At 43.3% G+C, this 24,577-nt stretch overlaps 1 long non-coding RNA gene across 2 annotated transcripts in view; it reads right to left on the reverse strand.

The window, feature by feature from the left end:
• The window catches only part of LOC135050173 (uncharacterized), a 386,553-nt gene that overhangs the window by 80,498 nt on the left and 281,478 nt on the right, over positions 1 to 24,577 (reverse strand). The gene's annotated exons all lie outside the window — the stretch shown is intronic.

The following is a 24,577-nucleotide window of genomic DNA, read 5'->3' on the forward strand; positions in this document are numbered from 1 at the left end:
CAAAAAGATAAAAGAACTTATGGGCAAGAAAAGGCGAGCATTTAAAAAATACAAATCTGATGGGGAAGCAGAGTCATTTCAGCACTATAAGGAATGTAACAAAATATGCAAAATGGAAATAAGAGCGGCTAAAGTAGAAACTGAAAAACTAGTAGCAAAGGAAAGCAAAGCGAATCCTAAAAAAATATTTAAATACATTAATAGCAAGAGATAAAAGAAGGAGAGTATAGGCCCTTTAAAAGACAAGTTGGGAGTCTTAAGCAAAAATGATAGTGACATAGCGGACACACTAAATTAGTTTTTTTCAACAGTATTTACTAGAGAGGACCCAATTCAGGGACTAACACATAATCTCAATAATGAGAATATCCCACTAATAGGTATTTATTTAAGCGAAGAAGTAGTCTGTGACTGATTAAAACATTTAAAGATTAATAAGTCACCAGGTCCCGATGGTATTCGCCCAAGGGTTCTAATGGAGCTTCACTCTGAACTTGCAAAACCGCTATTTTTGATCTTTAAGGATTCAGTAATATCAGGTATGGGTCCCAAAGACTGGCGTATAGCGGAAGTAGTGCCTATATTCAAAAAGGGAAGTAAAGCTGAACCAGGTAATTATAGACCAGTTAGTCTTACATCTATAGTGGGGAAAGTATTGGAAGGTATTCTAAGAGATAGTATTCAGAAGTTCCTTGAAGTCAATAAGGTCATTAAAAGGAATCAACATGGGTTTATGAAGGACAGATCCTGTCAAACCAACTTACTTGGCTTTTATGAAACAGTAAGCGCAAACCTAGATCAGGGTAAACAGGTGGATGTAATCTTTTTAGATTTTGCCAAAGCATTCGACACTGTACCACACATGAGACTTATCTACAAGCTACAAGAAACAGGGCTAGGAAGCACAATATGCACTTGGGTCAAAAACTGCTTAGATAATAGGGAGCAGCATATTGTGGTTAATGGATCTTTTTCAAATTGGACTGAAGTGCTAAGTGGTGTGCCGCAAGGCTCAGTATTAGGACCGCTATTGTTCAATATTTTCATTAACGACCTAACAGAAGGTCTAGAGAGCATGGTGTCAATTTTTGCAGATGATACCAAATTGTGTAAAGTTCAGAGAATTTGGCCAGAGATTTTTTGGCCAGAGATTTGAATTTGGCCAAATTCAGAGAATTTATCATGAGGCCTACTGTGACAAATTACATTGCCCTATGTGGGCACTGCTATTATGTAGTGTTAGGACTGCTGATATCGGAGAAGCCGTGAAGTGGCTCAGCAGCTAAACATGTGTTTGCAAACGTGTGACTAATTCTCTGAATTTCTATTACCAGATAGGTTCAGTTATGGTTCCAGGTAATTTTTAGTGTGCTGAAGGGTAATTTAGGGGTGGGGATTTGCATACACACCCCCACTCTGTCTGTTGTTTGTCTGTGACCCCTCCCCCTTTCCAGCACCTGATGCATAATTATCTCCAGGAATGACCGAGCAGCTACCATTGTTTGTCTGCTTGTGTGCGAGAGGCATTGAATGGGAGCAGTATTTGGAAGGCATGCTGTTCCTTGTAGTGCCAATGGGAGATCCTGGGGGTGGCTTCCAGGTAAGTTAGCTCTCTGGATGTGTTTTAGTAATAGCCTTTATCATGAGGCCTACTGTGACAAATTACATGGCCCTATGTGGGCACTGCTATTATGTAGTGTTAGGACTTCTGATATCGGAGAAGCCATGAAGTGGCTCAGCAGCTAAACATGTGTTTGCAAACATGTGTGACTAATTCTCTGAATTTCTATTACCAGATAGGTTCAGGTATGGGTACAGCTAATTTTTAGTGTGCTGAAGGGAAATTTAGGGGTGGTGATTTGCACCCCCACCCCTCTCTGTCTGTTGTTTGTCTGTTACCCCTCCCCCTTTCCAGCACCTGATACATAATTATCTCCAGGAATGACCGAGCAGCTACCATTGTTTGTCTGCTTGTGTGCGAGAGTCATTGAATGGGAGCAGTATTTGGAAGGCATGCTGTTCCTTGTACTGCCAATGGGAGATCCTGAGGGTGGCTCCCTGGTAAGTTAGCTCTCTGTCTGGATGTGTTTTAGTAGTAGCCTTTATCATGAGGCCTACTGTGACAAATTACATGGCCCTATGTGGGCACTGCTATTATGTAGTGTTAGGACTTCTGATATCGGAGAAGCCGTGAAGTGGCTCAGCAGCTAAACATGTGTTTGCAAACATGTGTGACTTATTCTCTGAATCTCTATTACCAGATAAGTTCAGGTATGGTTACAGGTAATTTTTAGTGTGCTGAAGGGAAGGGATTGCCCCCCCTCACCCGTCTGTTGTTTGTCTGTGACCCCTCCCCCTTTCCAGCACCTGATACATAATTATCTCCAGGAATGACCGAGCAGCTACCATTGTTTGTCTGCTAGAAAGCACAGTGTCAATTTTCGCAGACGATACTAAACTATGTAGAGTGATTCATTCAGACAAGGATGTTGAGTCTCTACAGAATGATGTATCTAGACTGGAGGTCTGGGCAGACAAATGAAGAATGAGGTTCAATATAGACAAATGTAAAGTTAAGTACTTTGGGACTAAGAACAATCGGGCAGCCTATAAACTAAATGGGGAAAATGTAGGTATATCCATAGTTGAAAAAGATTTGGGAGTGCTCATCGATAATAGACTTAGTAGACTAGCAATACGCAATGTCAAAATGCATCAACAAAAGCAAAAAAGGTGTTAGCATGCATAAAACAGGGAATGGAGACAAGGGATGAGAGTGCAATCCTGCGACTGTATAAATCACTGGTGCGGCCACACCTGGAATATTGTGTACAATTCTGGGCACTGCACAATAAAAAAGATATCTTGGAACTCGAAAGGGTTCAGGGGGCGAGCCACCAAACTGGTTAAGGGGTTAGAGGCACTGAATTGTTAGGAAATACTTAAAAGGTTAGATTTGTTTATACTGGAAAAGAGACGACTGAAAGGGGACATTATTAATATTTATAAATACATAGAGGGACGATTCAAGGATTTATCAGACAATCTTTATCAAAAAAACGCTACACAGGACACAAGGACATCTCCTGAAGTTAGAAGAAAAAAAAATTTCATACACAACAGAGAAAAGGGTTCTTCATAGTAAGAGCAGTAAGGATTTTGAATTCTCTGCCAAAGAAGGTAGTAATGGTGGACTCAATCAAAAAGTTTAAAAATGGACTAGATAAATTCCTAATTGAAAGAAATATCCAAGGATACAACATTTAAATTATATAACATTTTATAATTGATGGACATTTGTCTTTTTTCAACCTCAGCAACTATGTAACTTTGTAACTGTATAATTTATGACATACTTATTTTGTACTGAATGTCATAGTAAATATCTTATGTGATATTATACTGACTGATGACTTACTGTATACAAGAGTACAACTGCCCATAGACACAAATCGGAGCTATCACTTTATGAATAAGTATTCCCTCTAACATCTACAATTGTTATTCTGCTACCTTATACAGATAAATGGGATGTGGTATGTAAGATCGGCCGTATGTACATCGACAAACATAAGGTCGACAATGATAGTTAGACAGAGGCGTTAGACAAATTTGACATCGATAGTGACTTAAGATAGACAGCATATAAGTCGAACACGGCAACAGGTAGACATGAAATACATCGAATAAGAAACATAGGTATTTTTTATCGACAATATAGAGATCGACCTGTAATAGTTAGACAATGTAAAGGTCGACAGTAATGATACATCGATATGTCCTTTATCGGAAAATAGTAGGTCGACAGCAACTAGATTGACAAGTTCAATGTCCGAAAATGACTGAAGGCTATCTGTAGGTTATTGCATCGCCATGAGCACTACCATGGAATGATGTGCAGTTTGGAACCTGCAGTTCCCCGGGTTAATGTGTCGTCGAGGTATGCGCTATTAGCTGCAAGCATCTTTCAGTAGTCATATGTTTTTAATAATGGGGTTCTATGTGCTAAAATCTAACTATACAGAAATAAAAGGGGAGAAGAGGGGAATAGCGTCAGGGAATAGAAGGGGTGTGCTGCTGAGACTGGAGGTGAGATGAGGGCTGAAGCGTTGTTGTGGAGGATAACTTTGATAATAGGGATGGAAGGATTGGACATGTATGTAACTGTTGGATTCATTAGGTCACACGTGGTGTATGTACCACTGGTTACAGTATCATAGGGGGTTTAGATTTTATCTGGGAATAGTCTTCAGATAGAAGCTTTTTAATTGAAGTGGTAAATAACATAGTTAGGGTGTGGTATGTTAGATAGATGCAGGGAATAGATAATAAAGGACATAAATCATAAATAAGATTATTAGGCTGAAAGGACACTATATAGGGTGTGTGTGTGTGTGTGTGTGTGTGTGTGTGTGTGTGTGTGTGTGTGTGTGTGTGTGTGTGTGATGAGTCAGGTGTTCAGAGAGAAGACGAGGAGGCTAGAGAAGATAGGATTATTAGAATGGTTTTGTTAGGGTGGTAGTTAATTGGATTAATATCAATGAATAGCAAGTTTGGGTCCAGAAGCCAGTGTGGTGGTGGGGATAATTTGTGGTATAGTTCAAGGAAGATTATACTTGGATAGTGTATAAGGTGTTTCTGGAGGAGGAGGAGGTAGAATGACCATTTTGTGCTTATTTGAGAAAGAAAATAATTTTTGATTATAGGAAGGAATAGTGGGGTATATTGCTGAGGGGAGGATGTCCAAATGTAAGTTTGCACATATTTAGGGGTGAGGGGGGTAGGAACAGGGAAAGGGGGACAGAAAGGAGAAGGGGTGCAGAGCAGGGTATGTGGATGACCATCCCTTAAGGTGTATGACTGCAGGGTGGCTGGTGGGCCTGGCATTTGCTGGAGCGCGGTGAGGGAGTGAGTGGCAGGCTGGGAGCAGTAGTGCCATGGCTTAAAGTAGCGGAGGTGGTTGCGATATTGACGAGGAGCGTCTTAAGTAGACGTGTATGTATGAATGGGATACAGAGGCACCTAGGTCTGGGCGTCTAGAATTAGCGGGTATGGGGACTGGGAGGAGAAGGGGTGCAGGACTGTGATTGGGGTGCCCATCCCTTCAGGTGAATGATTGCAGGGAGGCTGTTGTGCCTGGCATTTGCTGGAGAATGCTGAGGGAGTGAGGGGCAGGTTGGGAGCTGTAGTGCCATAGCTTAAAGTAGCGGCGGTGGTTGCACTATTGACGGGGAGCGTATTACAGTAGACGTGTATGTATGAATGGGATGAAGAGGCGCCTAGGTCTGGACGTCTAGAATTAGCAGGTAGGGGGACGGGGAGGAGAAGGGGTGCAGGACTGTGACTGGGGGTGCCCATCCCTTCAGGTGTATGACTGCAGGGTGGAAGGTGGGCCTGGCATTTTCTGGAGTGCATTGAGGGAGTGAGGGGCAGGCTGGGAGCTGCAGTGCCATGGCTTAAAGTAGCAGCGGTGGTGGTTGCGCTATTGGCGGGGAGTGTATTACAGTAGACCTGGTGGGTATGGTTTTTGCTGGAACGCGGTGAGGGGCAGGCATTGTCGATATGGTATTTATCGATCTTAGGTTTTGACTATCTGTGGAAGTGTCAATGTGTTTTTTTGTACCTTCAGTTTATCGATCTACACCTATGTTTATGTGAATGGGTGTCGATGTAATGTTTGCCGGACTTTGATGTGTCCAAAAACTGTCTGTGTATCTGTTGTTTTGTTTATGTTCTGTTTTTTGACCTTCCTTTTGTCGATGATCATCTTGTTGATCACGCAGTGTCGATGTTTGTTTTGTCGATCATAACTAGAGATGTGCGGTGGGCAATTTTCGTATTTTGTTTTTTGGTTTTGGGTCTAATTCCCTGCTGGTGTTTTGGTTTTGGATTGGCTTTCCCAAAACCACCCTTTCGTGTTTTGGTTTTGGATCTGGATGATTTTTTTTAAAAAAACATAAAAACAGCTAAAATCACAGATATTGGGGATAATTTTGCTCCTACGGTATTATTAACCTCAATAACATTCATTTCCACTCATTTTCAGTCTATTCTGAACACCTCACACCTCACAATATTGTTTTTAGGCCAAAAGGTTGCACCAAGGTGGCTGTATGACTAAGCTAAGCGACACAAGTGTGCGGCACAAACACCTGGCCCATCTAGGAGTGGCACTGCAGTTGAAGACAAGATGGCACTATTCAAAAACTAGCCCCCAAACAGCACATTATGCAAAGAAGAAAAAGAGGTGCAAGATGGAATTGTCCTTGGGCCCTACCACCCACCCTTATGTTGTATAAACAGGACATGCACACTTTAACAAACCAATCATTTCAGCGACATGGTCTGCCACACAACTGTGGCTGAAATTACTGGTTTGTTTGGGCCCCCACCAAAAAAGAAGCAATCATTCTCCCCTTGCGCAAACTGGCTCTACAGAGGCAAAATGTCGACCTCATCCTCCGATTCCTCACCCCTTTCACTGTGTACATCCTTCTCACAGAGTATTCATTCACCCCACTGGAATCCACCATCACAAGTCCCTGTGTACTTTCTGGGGGCAATTGCTGGTCAAGGTCTTCCCGGAGGAATTTATAATTCATTTTGATGAACATCATCTTCTCCACATTTTGTTGAAGTAACCTCCTACACCAATCACTGACAAAGTTACCGGCTGCACTAAATACTCTTTCAGAGTACACACTTGAGGGAGGGTAACTTAGGTAAAATAAAGCCAGTTTGTGCAAGGGCATCCAAATTGCCTCTTTTTCCTGCCAGTATACGTACGGACTGTCTGACATGCCTACTTGGATGCTGTCACTCATATAATACTCCACCATTCTTTAAATGGTGACAGAATCATATGCAGTGACAGTAGACATGTCAGTAATCGTTGGCAGGTCCTTCAGTCCGGACCAGATGTCAGCACTCGCTTCTGACTGCCCTGCATCACCGCCAGTGGGTGGGCTAGGAAATCTTATACTTTTCTTCACGCCCCCATAAGCCAGAAAATGAAGGAGGAGCTGTTGACGGGTCACGTTCCGCTTGAGTTGACAATTTTCTCACCAGCAGGTCTTTTAACCTCTGCAGACTTGTGTCTGCCGGAAAGAGAGATACAACGTAGGCTTTAAACCTAGGATCGAGCACGGTGGCCAAAATGTAGTGCTCTGATTTCAACAGATTGACTACCCTTGAATCCTAGCAAAGCAAATGAAGGGCTCCATCCACAAGTCCCACATACTTTGCGGAATCGCTCTGTCTTAGTTCCTCCTTCAATTTCTCCAGCTGCTTCTGCAAAAGCCTGATGAGGGGAATGATCTGACTCAAGCTGGCAGTGTCTGAACTGACTTCAAGTGTGGCAAGTTCGAAGGGTTGGAGAACCTTGCACAAGACAGAAATCATTCTCCACTGTGCTTGAGTCAGGTGCATTCCCCCTCCTTTGCCTATATCGTAGGTGGATGTATAGGCTTGAATGGCCTTTTGCTGCTCCTCCATCCTCTGAAGCATATACAGTAGTGTTGAATTCCACCTTGTTACCCCCTCTTGCTTCAGGTGATGACAGGGCAGGTTCAGGAGTGTTTGATAGCGCTCCAGTCTTCAGCACGCAGTGGCTGAATGCCGAAAGTGGCCCGCAATTTTTGGGCCATCTACAGCATCTCCTGCACACCCCTGTCATTTTAAACAAAATTCTGCACCACCAAATTAATTGTATGTGCAAAACATGGGACGTGCTGGAATATGCCCAGATGTAATTGTCAAAGTCGAAAAATATCGTTATTCTCATGCCTTGTACTAACCCCATGCGCTTGCCCGCTGCACGTGCACATTCTTTCCCGTGCGTGCGCATATTCGCAGTTGCGTGACGGCGCCTCCACGGTCATGCGCTCAGGCGCGTGGTATGTGCATTTACGGTAGAGTTTGTGTGCGTCTGGCGGGCGACTCGATCATTACATAATTAATCCAAATAGTGTATTTTATAGGTTATCGTCTCCTTAATAATATCAGTGAGTTTGTTTAGTGTAACTGGTTCATGGACAGAGAGATCCCTCTTTACATGATATGAAGGTTCAGACAGGTTTTGAGCAGTGGTGTTTAGTATGCAACGGTAGAGTATATTATTAGTAACATTCCGGTGTTGGTTTGAAAGAGATTAATCGCTCCTGCGAATAGTTATGGTTATAAGAAGTTTATGAACATTTACTGTATTTGCAATTCATTATCCATGCGGCGGGAATCCTGAGATTCCCTCCCACCTGAGCAGTATGAAATAGTCACAGCCCACCTGTTTGAATCAACCTATGACCCTTTGTTATAATATGAAGACAGATTCCTGTGTCCAATGAACAATGAGATTGTAGGCCCCTTTGTAGTGTACTGTATGTAGTGTATATAAGACAGCTAGTCTGGGCCAGCTCAGTCTACTCTCCACAACGGTTTTCATCATTGACTAACTAGAGAGCTGGTACCAGGACTGTGCAGTGATCATTCCCCAGTGTGTAAGTTTTTCTCTGTAACCTACTTATTCTCTGTTTGTATTTGCCATACTCTCTCTCTCTCTCTGTTATTGTTACGCTGTTGTATATTGTATAAGTTCAGTTATTTTGTTTAGGTGTTTCATGTTAGTGCTGTAGTGTATAAGCTGTAACTGTTTTCCCCTTTTACATACTAAAATCATCTAGATAAAGGTTTTGGAACCTTACAAGGTATTGTGTGTTTATCATTACATTGCTAAGGGTATTCGGAGCGTCTCAATCGCTCAAGCGGCTTTTACATAATTGAGGTTAATCAGCATTACATTGTGTTGCATACAAGGTTTACTGTGTGTCATTCTGTGAGCGTCTGCGCCGCTCGTGTTCCTCTTGTGGGCACAGCGTCCGCTACGCTAGTAGCGTAGCATTAGGGTACTCGGACCGCCTATAGCGTGCTCGATACCCAGCGTAAGCCGTGAGCGAACGTGCCGCTCGTGCGTCTCGACCACGGCCTAGCGTCTGCTACGCTAAGTGCGTACCTTTACGGTACCCCGTACGCCCATTGCGTACTGAGTCTCTTACCAATATATAGTGAATGTTATAAGATAAATAATTAGCTTTATCAATTGGCGGCTCGTCCGTCCTCCACATATCCGCTCTAGCGAACACAAGCAGACTTTATCTGTCAGCAAAGGGCGGGAAGGCGTATCCCTTCGTATCCGTGTTGGTGGTGAGGGATACGGTAGTGCTGACTAGATAAGCGTCTGCATCACTACGCTGTAGGAGTGCTGGTGGAATCCGGAACCGGAAGGTAAGAACAGTACGCTATTGTCTTTTAAAACTGTTTTATTTCTGTTTGATACACATTGCGTACGCAACACATGCACACACCTGCATTTGTCATTTGTGTAATTTCACATCTCGCTTTCCTTTTTGCCATTTATCATTGATAACGTGCTGAGAAAGATTTGTTGCTATTGGTAGTTAAAAGTAAAATTAATACGTAAGGGAGTAATTTGTAAAACACGCACACGGCTTTGCCTAAGATACAAGGGAAATCTGTGTGGTGTTCAGTAAATGATTACAGTTAAATATCATTTGCATTGATAGAAACGTGTTACTTGTGTTACTGTGGACGTGTCAGGCCTGTGTACATGTGTCCCTAACAAAAGGGTGGGACAAGCGTACGCGACGCAAGGGCTTACACACGTAGCGTATATTACGCAACGGAGCGTATGGGTACGCCCACGTAATACAAATCACACGATAGTATTGTTTTAGTAGGCGATACGAAAGCAACGCGATAATAGCGCAAATCAATCTCAGTGTCCTAAATTTTAGCGTAAATAATCCTTCTCTAGTTGTAACTCCTTTCGGGACTAGACTGCGATACTAAATGAAAGGGATTTCTGCACAGAAACGAAAGTAAAGAGTATATGAGGTGAAAGAGTGTGTGTATGTGTATATATATATATAAGTTTCTCATTTTTGGGTGGAACCACAGGAAATCGAGATCTCGTGAGGTACATTCGTGAAAGTGACAGCGCGTTGGCTTGGGAGGCATCCCTTGTTAAACATATTAAAATAAGAGCATTAGAGTATAGCAGACCAGGAGGTCCAGAGACAGACCAGGAGGTCTAGGTACAGCGGACTAGGAAGTCCGCTATAGATAGAGTCAAGAAGCACAACCCCAGGAGGGTTGGTGCAATACCCATATAGGCCATTAAGCTCTGGCTGAAGGAATTCGCAGCCACAATTTTCGATTCCACTGGTCGTTCCGCACATAAGATTAGTTGCTTATGTGCAGAACGATTGTACCGCATGTAATTGTGTGCATTAGTTTGTAACTTGACCCAGTACCATTTGCGTACGCTAGAGGGGTCATAAACGCTATTTGTACATTCTAACGTGATTTGTGTAATTTTTTTTATTTTAAGGGAGGTTCGCTGGTCACTCAGGAATTCTCCAGCAACTGATATTTACTGGGAAGGGTAAGTGCTCTTCGGATCACACCCACACGTTCCAGTAAATAGAGGTTCAGGTTGCAGGGGCCCTAGGTTGAGTACGCCAGCGCTAAGGCAGTGTGTGGGCGTATTGGTCGACGTGGGTGAGTGAGTGAAGGTACTCGGTAAACTTTCACCGTCGGCCTACCCCGGACATCTTGGTTTTTGTAAGGGTTCGCTGAAGACCCTGATTTGAAGGTCAGAGGTAGTGAAAGCAACACCTGCAAAGATGGGGGCCAGTTGTTCAGGTAGGGGGCGATCAACCCTGGTTCAGGTTGATTTAGTAAACCGGCCAATAGGGTCGGCAAGGTATATCATGTGTGAGAAATACGGTTCACACACAGAGGTTTTGTGCGATGAATGGGAAAGAATGACTGTGCATGACGGGGAAAAGTTCCCACGGGTAGGCAGTTTTAGCCCCGAGGTGTTACAAAATCTAAGGAGAAGGATATGTCTCATTAAATCTGCAAAGAGACGGATCAAACATTATGATTATTTACAATTATGGCAACAGGAAGGTGAAATACAAAGAGGATTGGCTCAAGCGGCTGGATCTAACCCTATCAGGAAACTGATAGCCACCGCACCACCACCACCATACATAACGGGAGAGAAAGTGGTTACAGAGAATGGCACACTGGTGTATAATAAACATGCACTTAGTAACTGTATAGATGTTAAGAATAATGTAACTAAGATTGTTGATGCTAATACTAACTCGTGCAAGCTGTACCCTGTTTTAAACTTTCCCCAGGATTGTGACCAAGAGGAAGAGCCCACAACAATATCGGCACTCTCTCTAGCAGCCACCATAGCAGAAACAACAGTGGGCACGGCCCAACCAGTAAGAGCAGTATCAAAGGCCCCTAGTGGAGGGACAGGTGAGGTCGTATCAACTGGTAAGTACGGCACTGTACACTATGCAGAAACCATTACACCACATGTTGTAGAATCTACTCAGAATGATGTTATTAAACTTAATCCCGTTAGGGTAATTGCAGTACCAAATGGGAAAACTGACACTTCAGGAGTCACTCCTGTCAGAAACATCGCCATGCACTGCCCCTTTTCCCGAACGGAATTAAGATCAATGGTGTTTGAATTCCCTGATCCTAGGAAAGATCTAGTTGCAAGCCAGAAGTACATTAGAGAGCTAGGAAATACTGTGGAGCCCAATAACAAAGATTGGCGGATATTGCTGAGGGCATGTTTACCATCCAATGTCGACTCAGCGAGATTTATAGCTGACTGTAGACTAGATGAAGAGGCACCCCTTACTGAGGAGTACAATCAAGATAATGTGAAAAGAATTAATTTGCAGCTGGGAGTATATTTCCCAGCTGTTGCTAAATGGAACAAAATTTTCTCCATCAAGCAAAAAGAGGGAGAAATAGCTGCTGATTATTTTCATCGGGCACTGCAGGAAATGGCTAAGTATACAGGGATAGAAGACATTAAGACAAATGTGAATCATAGAGAAGTAGCAGTATCTGTGTTAATGGATGGTTTAAAGGAAGTATTGAGGACGAGGGTACAGACCACCCAACCATGTTGGCGAGGTTTGTCGGTTGCTACTTTGAGAGAGGCCGCTATTGATCATGATCAGAACATCACCAGACACAGGGAGTCGCAGAGTGATAAGCTGATGGCCGTAAGTATACAGGCCCTTACCACAAGGCCAACTCAGCATAAGTCTCAGACCCCTGTGGGTAAGTCAAATGTGGTAACTTGTTATTACTGTCATAAAGAGGGACATTTTGCACGAGACTGTAGATTGAAAAATGCACAAAAATCATATCAACCCCCTAGACAACGACATGACACACGAAATTGGGATCAAGGACCGCAGAGACGGAGTTATGAGCCACACGCAGGGGAAACAAAAAGGTATCCCCCAAGAAGAGACTGGCAAGTCTCTGATAGTTCCCATTTACCCCCTTCACAGGTAATAGCTGCCAGCGCAATGCAGGGAGGTCACCACATACAATAGGGGTGGGGCCACACCTGTAGTCTACAGCCAGTGAAATTAATTGCGAGCCTTGAAGTGAACCCGAAGTCACAATTGATGTAGCTGGTAAATCTCTAAATTTCCTTGTAGATACGGGGGCGGCCAAGTCAGTGATAAATTCGACCGTGGGCATGAGAACCACTGGTAAAACAATTCCAGCCATGGGAGTAACAGGAGTAGTACAACACTACCCTTTAAGCAAATCTGCAGAGATTATTACGATAGGGCCTTTGCACACCAAGCATTCTTTTCTGCTGGCTGCATCGGCTCCGACTAATCTCCTAGGGAGAGATTTACTGTGCAAAATGGGATGTGTCATATATTGTACTCCTGAAGGTGTGTTCATGGACATACCCGAAAACCACGCTCAGGAAGTGCAGGATATGCTAGACTCCCCAACAAGATTAATGTCACACACTATTATTGTAAATAGGACTCCATCCAAAGCAGAGTAAATGATTTCCCAGATACCGGAATCACTTTGGACCAAGGATGGACAAGACACTGGATTAATGGCAAACGTAGCCCCAGTAGTTGTACAAGTAAAAGATGGTAGGATAGCTCCAAAAATCCCACAATACCCTCTGAAGCCAGAGGTGGAGTTAGGAGTTTACCCTGTAATAGAGCGCTTGCTACAACAGGGCATTCTGGTAAGGACGTCCAGCACTGCCAATAGTCCCATCTTCCCTGTTAAAAAGAGTGGGGGGAGGGGTTACAGATTAGTGCAGGATCTAAGAGAGATCAACAAAATAGTTGAGAGTCAATTCCCCGTAGTGCCAAATCCAGCTGTCATCCTTATGCAAATCCCTCCCACTGCCAAATTTTTTACTGTGATTGACCTCTGCTCCGCCTTCTTCTCGGTACCTCTGCACCCTGACAGTCAATACTTATTCGCATTTACATACAGAGGAGTTCAGTACACCTGGACTCGCTTACCACAAGGTTTCATTGACAGTCCAAGTATTTTCTCACAGGCCTTGCATGATTGTTTACAGTCTTTTCAACCTGAGAGTGGATCAATATTAATACAGTACGTAGATGACCTACTGCTGTGTTCAGATTCACTTGAATCGTCCCTAAGAGATACGAAACAACTCCTGTTTCATCTTTCAGACACCGGACACAAGGTTTCCAAAGAAAGTTACAATTATGCCAGACCAAGGTAAAATATTTGGGACACTGTCTGACACAAGGACTGAGACACCTCACCGCTGATAGAATTCAAGCAATTCGTGACATGACCCTGCCACAAACCCAGCAACAGATTAGAACGTTTTTAGGAATGTGTGGGTATTGCCGTAACTGGATCCCAGGTTTTTCCATACTGGCCTTGCCTTTACAGGAGATGGTCTCCTCAAACAAACCTGATCGGATTCCTCACACAGACGAGTCTGAGATGGCATTTGAGAGACTTAAACAGTGCCTAACGCAGGCACCAGCATTAGGCATGCCAGATTATGGAAAACCCTTTGAGCTGTATGGAACAGAGAGTGCTGGGTGCGCGGCAGGTGTCTTAACCCAGAAGCATGGTGATGCCAGCAGGCCGGTAGCCTACTATAGCGCTCAGCTAGACATGGTAGCGCGATCCCTCCCCACATGCTTGCGAAGTGTTGCAGCAATAGCATTGCTAGTAAGTAAAAGCGAAGATGTAGTGCTAGGACACAACCTCACAATTCATACACCACATGCAGTGTCAGCTTTACTAAATTCTGCCCAAACCAGACACGTCTCATCAGCGCGGTTTACAAGATGGGAATTGGCATTGATGGCCCCCGTAAACATCACCATAAGGAGATGCAGCGCATTAAATCCTGCAACATATCTCCCAGGTGTGCCTGGACAGGCACAAAGGGTGGAGGATGAGAGTGATGGTGAAGGAGGATTTAGTAAGGAAAATGACACACATGATTGTATGGAATATTTGACCCAAAATTTCACGGCAAGGCCTGACATCAGTGACAACCCACTGGAAGATGTAGATTTTACTTTCTACACTGACGGCAGTTGTCACAGACAGACGGACTCGGGAGACTTGTGTACTGGATACGCAGTCGTAGATGACCAAGGTACCATAGAAGCGGAACCCCTAGGCCCACCACACTCAGCACAAGTTGCTGAACTGGTTGCTCTTACCAGAGCATGCGAATTGGCTAAAGGCAAATCAGCCAATATCTACACAGATTCTAGGTACGCCTTCGGAGTAGTCCATGATTTCGGGGCCCTATGGCGCCTCAGAAATTTCATGACGGCAGCTGGCACACCCGTAGCACATGCAGCCCACATCAAAAGACTTCTAACAGCGATACAGGAACCTGACAGAGTGGCTGTTATCAAGTGTAAAGCCCACACGTTTAGCCAAGACCCGGTATCACTTGGTAACAGCCGAGCAGACGAAGCTGCTAAATTAGCAGCCAGTAACCCCATACAGACAGACAGCACACAACTGATGGTATTTAATACTGTAAACACACAGAAATTATATGAAATGCAAAATTTGTGTTCACCACAAGAAAAGGCAGTTTGGAGGTCAAAAGGATATGGCCAGGAGTCCTCAGGACTCTGGACAGATGGACAGGGTAAGCCAATGGCACCCAGAGCATACCTTCCAAGTCTAGCGGAAGCGGCACATGGACTGACTCATCTAGGCAAAGAAGGAATGTGTAAGTTGGTTAGAGCTTATTGGTGCGCCCCATGATTTTCTTCCCATGCGGGTAAAAGAGCGATGACATGTCTCACCTGCTTGAGGAAGAATATCGGACAGGCAATACCAACAGAGCCATCCCATATCCCTCCTACAGATGGTCCTTTCCAGGTAATACAAATTGATTTCATACAATTGCCACCTTGTAGAAATTTAAAATATGTATTGGTTTGTATTGACGTGTTCTCAAATTGGGTTGAAGCATTTCCCGCGGCCACAAATACCGCTGTGTTTACTGCAAAGAAAATTGTGCTGGAATTTGTGTGTAGGTACGGTATCCCTAGAATCATTGAGAGTGATAGGGGTACCCATTTTACAGGTGAAGTTTTTCAAGCAATGTGTAAGTTGATGGGAATTAATAGTAAGCTGCACACTCCGTACTGCCCCCAGGCGAGTGCGAAAGTGGAAAGAGTAAACAGCACTATTAAAAACAAATTAAGCAAGGTAATGGCTGAAACAGGATTGTTGTGGCCCGAAGCTTTGCCAATCGTATTATACAGCATCAGAACCACTCCCAGGTCCCCTCTTAATCTGTCTCCTTTTGAAATTCTGTTTGGTCGACAACCCCATGTTATGATTAACCCCCAGGATGATTTGAAATGTAACAATGAAGTCACTGTAAAGTATTTAGTTAAGATGAGTAAGCAATTGAGGAATCAGAATGATAATCTAAAGTTGGTGATTCCTGATTTGCCAGACAGTAATTGTCATGACATTGAACCTGGGGATTATGTAATGATACGGAATTTTCTACGCTCAGGTTGCCTTATTGACAGATGGGAAGGACCATATCAAGTCTTATTGACCAGCACGACAGCATTGAAGGTTGCCGAGAGAGAGACTTGGGTCCATTCGTCTCATTGTAAAAAGGTTGCTGACCCAGAGAGGTCCCGTGATAAAGAACAGACGGTAGAGATTGTATCACTAGAGTGTCTGTTCCGGGAAGGTTGAGACGACACCTGAGCGCTGAGAATAATAAGACCGGAGGCGTTTGTCGAGCCAGATTTCTTTTTCCCTTTTGTTATTTTCTCCAGTTCCCATCTCCCTCCTATTCTCCTTCCCCCTTCTTATTTTTCTCCTTTTCCTCCTATAAGATGGACTTGCCCCAAGAGACTGTGATCCGGATTTTCCTGTTGACCATGATGTTGACCAGAGCAGTCTGTTTCGGTGAGAGTACCATGGAGGTCGAGAAAGGATCTGGAATGGGTTCTGATGACCAGGATGGAGGCGTAGTTTTCCAAGAGCAACATAATCACTGAGTAAAGGCGAGTATCAGAAAACGATCTGGTAGCATTGACAATAGAAGGAATTGTGAAGGATTGTTAGCTGAAGAGAACTGCATCTGTAGGCATTGTGACAATATAGTTCAGGATGGGTGCATCAAGAAATGTCAGTCCAGTTTTAATGTCCACATGGACAGGCATCCATTGAGTGACTATCACTCCTTAGTGGGTAAAGTGTTAAACCAGACAGACTGTTGGGTATGCTCTCAAGTACCTCAAGGTCATAGCAAATCAGGACTAGTACCATTTCCTTTAACTGTAGGAGAGGTACTTGAGTTAAGTGGTGGGAGGCCGGTGGACAAGAGGTTTAATATCTCTAGTCCTCCTAGTTTGAAGCTCCACCAGTATCATGTGGATAAGTCCTGAGTATGCTTTAACATTTCCAATCCCCGAAAGCCGGGAAATTGGGAAGTGTCATGGAGTAATCAAACCATGACATTTTCATATAGAGCCGATAGAATGCCCATAGAAACAGAGCTTATACGCCAGATAGCCAACGGTGGAAAATATTTCCGGTATAGGTATACTCTAGGAAGTAGGACCATGCGAGTTGGAGAAGTATCACCAGGATACTGTGCACATATCGTACAACCTGATACGTGTACTAGACAAATGGGAGAGTTAGGGTTAGGAGATTTCACATGGAAAATTTGTAACATGGTTATGTCATACTCCGTCCCATATGTTCTCCCCGATGATGCATATTTCATATGCGGGAGGAAGGCGTATAAGTGGCTTGCCCCAAACTCAGAGGGATTGTTTTACATTGGAAAGGTACTGCCTGAAGTAATGACTGTATCCCATATAAAAATGAAAGACATTCACCGCGGTGCCCAAGCTCCTTATACTCACACTCATTACGAGCACGTCGTTAAATGGCACCTGATAGAGAGGACAGAGCATCCGGCCTCTGATCTGATCCATGAATCCACCGGGATTCAATTCTTACTCGCGTTAGATATCACTCGTACCGCCAGAGGAGTGATAAATTATAAATATATATCTGCGCTAGCAAACTTGTTAGACAATATCACCGAAATGTATGACGACACGTTCAGGTACACTGGGAAAGAGTTACAAGCCTACAAAACAGAGCTGGTTCAGCATAGGATGATTCTCAATTATCTCACAGCAGTGACAGGCGGTAATTGTGTTACCCTAGCAACTCAGTATGGTGTAAAGTGCTGCACGTATATTACAAACAGCACTGAGGACCCGGCCGAGGTCATAGACCAAAAGATGGATGACATTTTGCAATTAAAGTGGGAGTTTCGAAGGAAACACAATCTCACACTCGCTGCTGTGGGTAATGAGCTGACCAGTTGGGTGTCATGGTTGAACCCACGAAATTGGTTCTCTGGTTTAGGAGAATGGGCCCAAGGTATTATAATGAAAGTAGGGAAATTTCTCTTGTGTATTCTGGGAGTCGTCATATTGGTTGGTCTGATATTTAGATGCGTTCGGGCTTTAACGAAGTGTAAAGGTAGTACTAGAGTGATGAGTCTGAGGAGCGAGGACACTGTAATAACAACTAATTTGATTTATGACCCAACGATAGAGACAATGTTGTGATGAAAATGTGATTCCACGGTCCGTTTCTTTCACCCGTTTCTCCTTTGTTTTCCTCCAAGGTACAAAGACATCCGCTTGGAAGAAGAATTTGACAACCTCTTTTATACAGACCATTGATGAACTATGTCACAGACCCCCAATATCCCTAGTGACTTTAACTTTTACGAAAGCCCAATACTTTAGAGACTGTAATTTTATGGACAATGGAAAAGCTTTTGCTCGCTATTTACAACAAAAGCACCGAGAGACATCAGACAACATGTACATCAAGACAAGACATCAGACAAGACCTCAATCGGCGACTGTTTATTTAAACTCACATAGTTTACAACTGCATTTATAACGATTGTTTCTTATCTTCATCTCTACAACCTCCAGGTAGTATCTCACATAGTCGACAGGTGATTCTCACATATTAGCATTCACATGGTCCCCCCTTCATGTATCATCAACTAAATGTGCTCCCCCATTTGTTGCAACCAAAAGCCGAAAAGAGCTCGGTAGAGTTTGACAGCCCATCCACAGACCCTTGATACGGGATAAGAAGGATTCAAATGTATACTTTGCAATACCTCGAAGCTTGATTTAGAACACGTACGGCACGATGATACATGACCCCTCAAACATGGATTTCATACACACATGCTTTTACTGTCTCACTAGGTCATATCTTTCTAACCTTCTCCTCTCCTCCCTTTACCCAATCATAAAAAGGTATTTACATGATGACATATATTTTTCTGTTTTGTTTACGAAGTGGCAGTTATTGGTGACTGCCAAAGGGTGGACTGTCAAAGTCGAAAAATATCGTTATTCTCATGCCTTGCCCGCATTATTCTCATGCGCTTGCCCGCTGCACGTGCACATTCTCTCCCGTGCGTGCGCATATTCACAGTTGCGTGACGGCGCCTCCACGGTCATGCGCTCAGGCGCGTGGTATGTGCATTTACGGTAGAGTTTGTGTGCATCTGGCGGGCGAGTCGATCGTTACATAATTAATCCAAATAGTGTATTTTATAGGTTATCGTCTCCTTAATAATATCAGTGAGTTTGTTTAGTGTAACTGGTTCATGGACAGAGAGATCCCTCTTTACATGATACGAAGGGTCAGACAGGTTTTGAGCAGTGGTGTTTAGTATGCAATGGTAGAGTATATTATTAGTAACATTCCGGTGTTGGTTTGAAAGAGATTAATCGCTCCTGCGAATAGTTATGGTTATAAGAAGTTTATGGACATTTACTGTATTTGCAATTCATTATCCATGCGGCGGGAACACTGAGATTCCCTCCCACCTGAGCAGTATGAAATAGTCACAGCCAACCTGTTTGAATCAACCTATGACCTTTTGTTATAATGTGAAGACAGATTCCTGTGTCCAATGAACAATGAGATTGTAGGCCCCTCTGTAGTGTACTGTATGTAGTGTATATAAGACAGCCAGTCTGGGCCAGCTCAGTCTACTCTCCACAACGGTTTTCATCATTGACTAACTAGAGAGCTGGTACCAGGACTGCGCAGCGATCATTCCCCAGTGTGTAAGTTTTTCTCTGTAACCAACTTATTCTCTGTTTGTATTTGCCATACTCTCTCTCTCTGTTATTGTTACGCTGTTGTATATTGTATAAGTTCAGTTATTTTGTTTAGGTGCTTCATGTTAGTGCTGTAGTGTATAAGCTGTAACTGTTTTCCCCTTTTACATACTAAAATCATCTAGATAAAGGTTTTGGAACCTTACAAGGTATTGTGTGTTTATCATTACATTGCTAAGGGTATTCGGAGCGTCTCAATCGCTCAAGCGGCTTTTACATAATTGAGGTTAATCAGCATTACATTGTGTTGCATACAAGGTTTACTGTGTGTCATTCTGTGAGCATCTGCGCCGCTCGTGTTCCTCTTGTGGGCACAGCGTCCGCTACGCTAGTAGCGTAGCATTAGGGTACTCGGACCGCCTATAGCGTGCTCGATACCCAGCGTAAGCCGTGAGCGAATGTGCCGCTCGTGCGTCTCGACCACGGCCTAGCGTCTGCTACGCTAAGTGCGTACCTTTACGGTACCCCATACGCCCATTGCGTACTGAGTCTCTTACCTATATATAGTGAATGTTATAAGATAAATAATTAGCTTTATCATAATGCACGCACAATATTGGTGGTGTTGTCCGATATCATAAATCCCCAGGAGAGTTTAATTGCGGTAAGCCATTGTGCAATAATGTCCCTCAGTTTCCGTAAGAGGTTGTCAGCGGTGTGCCTCTAATGGAAAGTGGTGATACATAGCGTAGCCTGCCTAGGAACGAGTTGGCATTTGCGAGATGCTGCCTACTGGTGCCGCTGCTGTTGTTGCTGCGGGAGGCCATACATCTACCCAGTGGGCTGTCACAGTCATATAGTCCTTAGTCTGCCCTGTTCCACTTGTCCACATGTCCGTGGTTAAGTGGACAGTGGGTACAGCTGCATTTTTTAGGACACTGAGGACCCTTTTTCTGACGTCTCTGTACATTCTCGGTATCACCTGCCTAATGAAGTGGAACCTAGATGGGATTTGATAACGGGGACACAGTACTTCAATCAATTCTCTAAGTCCCACAGAACTAGGCCTCAGTTATCCGCTTTGCAAAAGAATGACTGCTGTCCTATTTCTTCTTCCTCACAAAGGACTGTTGGACAGGCAATTGCTTAGTTGAAGTAGTAGAAGTGGTCTTCCGACTTCCCCTCTGGGATAACAATCGACTCCCAGCAGTAACAACAGCAGCGTGAGCAACAGCAGGCGTACCACTCAACGATCCTCCGGAGGAATCCCGGTTAGGAGAGGACTCCTCAGTCTTGCAAGTAACCTGCAGGACTACTGACATACCTGACTGAGGAGGAAGTTGACATTGAGGGAGTTGGTGGTGTGGCTTGCAGGAGCTTGGGTACAAGAAGGGATTTAGGTGTCAGTGGACTGCTTACGCTCTTACTCAATGTTTCACAAGTTGACACTGACTTCTGATGAATGCACAGCAGGTGACGTATAAGGAATGATGTTCCTATGTGGTTAACATGCTTACCCCTACTTATTATAGATTGACAGAAGCAACACACAGCTTGCCTCCTGTTGTCCGGATTTGTGGAGAAATAATTCCACACCGAAGAGGTGGCTTTTTTGGTATTTTGCCCAGACATCACAATGGGCTTCTTCATCCCACGGACAACAGGTGTCTCCCCCGGTGCCTGATTTAAACAAACCACATCACCATCCGAATCCCCATCGTCAACTTCCTCCTCAGTGCCAGCAGCACCCATATCCTCATCCTGGTGTACTTCAACAGTGACATCTTCAATTTGAATATCAGAAACTGGACTGTGGGTGCTCCTTCCAGCACTTGTAGGGGGCGTGCAAATGGTGGTAGGAGCCACCTCTTCCCATCCAGTGTTGGGAAGGTCAGGCATCGCAACCGCCGACACACTTGGACTTTCCTTGGGGATTTGTGATACCATCTTAGAACGCACAGTTCTTTTCTGTGCTTTTTCCAGCTTAACTCTTATCATTTTTCTAGTGGGAGGATGAGGGCTTCCATCGTCATGTAAAGCTGAACCACTAGTCATGAACATAGGCCAGGGCCTTAGCCGTTCCTTGCCACTTCGTGTCGTAAATGGCATATTGGCAAGTTTACGTTTCTCCTCAGACCATTTAAATTAATTTTTTTGGGTCTTTTTACTGAACTTTGGCTTTTTGGATTTTACATGCCCTCTACTATCACATTGGGCATTGGCCTTGGCAGGGTCTATGTCATGGCTAGTGGCAGCAGCTTCAGCACTAGGAGGAAGTGGTTCTTGATCTTTCCCTATTTTATCCCCCAAATTGTTGTTCTCCATTATTTTTCTGGAGTTATATAACAATATGCGGTACAGGAGAGCGTACCTCTACACCACACAGGGTAAACCCTTTGAAAATTATTTGGATTAAATATTAATAACCCCTTTATTTGGAGTAAATAATATATAGCACAGAACAGCACCACTGTACTTATATGGCAGCACCACTGGACTCGATTTATAAGGAATTATATGGAGTTATATGGAATTATACGGCAGGATCACTGGACATATACGGCAGTATCGCTGGACATATACGGCAGTATCACTGGACATATACAGCAGTATCAATGGACATATACACCAGTATCACTGGAATTATACAGCAGGATCACTGGAATTATACGGCAGAATCACTGGATTTATACGGCAGTATCAATGGACATATACGGCAGTATCACTGGACTGGACTTAAACACCAGTACCACTGGAAATATATGGCAGGATCCCTGAACTTATACGCCAGTACCACTGGAATTATATGGTAGAATCACTGGATTTATACGGCAGTACCGCTGGACATATACGGCAGTATCAATGGACATATACGGCAGTATCACTGGACTGGACATATACGGTATTATCACTGGACTGGACTGGACATATTCGGCAGTATCACTGGACTGGACGTGGAGTCCAGGGGGGTGGTTAGGTTCTCTGAGAACCGAACCCGCTCATCTCTAATCATACGTGTTGTCGATATTCTTGGTTGTTGATCAAACGTCGGGTCGATGTTTGTATTGTTAATCATGAGTGTTGTCGATCTTGTAATTGTCAATTTTATTTTCTTTATTGTCAATCGTGAGTCTGTCGATCTTACACTTTCGATCTACTTGGTTGTCGATGAAACGTGATGTTGAAGTTTGTTTGGTCGATCATAAGTGTTGTCAATCTTCTTGTTTGTCGATGAAACGTGTTGTCGATGTTTGTATTGTCGATCATCAGTGTTGTCGATTGTTGTTATTGTCGATCATGTGTTTGTCGATTATGCATGTTGTCAATAAAACAAGTTGTCGATCTTTTGTTTTCGATCATATTTGTTGTCAACCTGCTGTCGATGTCAACCTTCTGTTTGTCAATGTAGTGATGTTGTCGATGTTGTATTTGTTGACGTATGATCACTGTCGACCTATGTGTTGTCGATGTATGGTTGTCGATGTAGACGTTGTCGATGTACGTGCGGTCGACGTAACGTTCGGATACCAGATAAATGATAGCTAGAACCTAATTGGTTGCTATATTCAACTGCTTCACTTTATCTCTCTTGAAGGTACACACATCTCCCCTAATGTATGTACCAATTGTATTAACTTGATTCTCATGCATGTTAGTTTTGGAGTATTTTATAACAGAATCCAAGGTACGACAATGGGCCCCCTTTTAGCCAATATATTTGTCGCAAAGTGGAAGATGCTATCTGGGATAACAATCATTTTACGAATGACCTCATTAATTGATATAGCTAGATTCATGTAAAAACAATTCTTACCATCTGGGATAGTATTAATAAAGTCTTTTTGAGACTTTTTTGGTATTTAAGCACAAACAACCTTAATGTCTCATGAAAAATAATCAATAAATTAATTGCATTTTTGCATTTTCAATTTTTATGGAGACAAGTAAGATCCACACTAAGACCTTTGAGAAAGTCACGGGTTCATGACGAAATGCGTTAGAACTCTTCCCATCTTCTTAAATCTATAACCGGGAAAAGGAAAGTGCAACAATTGCCCCAGTTCATCTACTTGGAGCGGCACCAATTATTAGAGCGGAGCAGCATTGTACTCCGGCGGCCGGCACCAGTGCTGTCAGGTCCGTGGGATTTCTATTGGAGGTGAGTGCAGCCCTTGCAACCGGCTTCTTCCTCCAAGTGCGGGTAGAAAACCACAGTCTGTGGGACACCATCAACATTCTGCTTCGCCCAGCATATCCATTGCTGCTTTCCAAATCAGATGTGATACGTTCCTCCTTCATAATAATCAGCAGTAACAGGACCGCCTACCATTCATCAGGTATTGATCATAATCCGGTTCATACACCGGGCAAAGTAAGTGCCACACGCTACCTTACCAATTCTTGTTATCATAGCCGGTTTTTATTATAATAATCTGACGAGTCATCCATACCAAAGGACCTAGGACTTTCAAAGATTTTACTGAATCCCCTAACCCCATATGGGGTTTGCCGGCTGACTCTGACCTGCATTTACCCTCACAAACCCCACAGGCGTCATTTATACTCCGCATAACAACTCTCTCTATATAAACTTTATACAGACATAGCATTAAAATATCTTTTGGGCAAGCATGTTCTTTATCTGATTCTAATTGTTTATTATGTTTTGTTACAAATGTAATTGTAACAAAAAGTGTTACCCTGTATGGTACTTTTTTATACATATTCTTTTTTTATGTTTTTAATATAGATACATCTAACTGATCGCAGATATTAAAAATTTCAAAGAGCTATAGGAACTGTGGCTTATATAGCTTTGAATGTTGAATCTGGTACTTTACTTTCATTTATGTGTACTGGAAAATAAAAGTGTGGTTCAGAATTTACTATTTGGGTGGCCTCCATGTTGGAACTGTCGGTTACATCTTCAAGAAATATAATGCCTTAAATACCAGTTGTTTGTGACACACAAAAAAATCCAAATAATAACATGTCTGTGTGAGTAGGCTTCA

This window comes from Pseudophryne corroboree, chromosome 2 (assembly GCF_028390025.1).
Source record: "Pseudophryne corroboree isolate aPseCor3 chromosome 2, aPseCor3.hap2, whole genome shotgun sequence".
In the NCBI taxonomy this organism is placed as follows: domain Eukaryota; kingdom Metazoa; phylum Chordata; class Amphibia; order Anura; family Myobatrachidae; genus Pseudophryne; species Pseudophryne corroboree.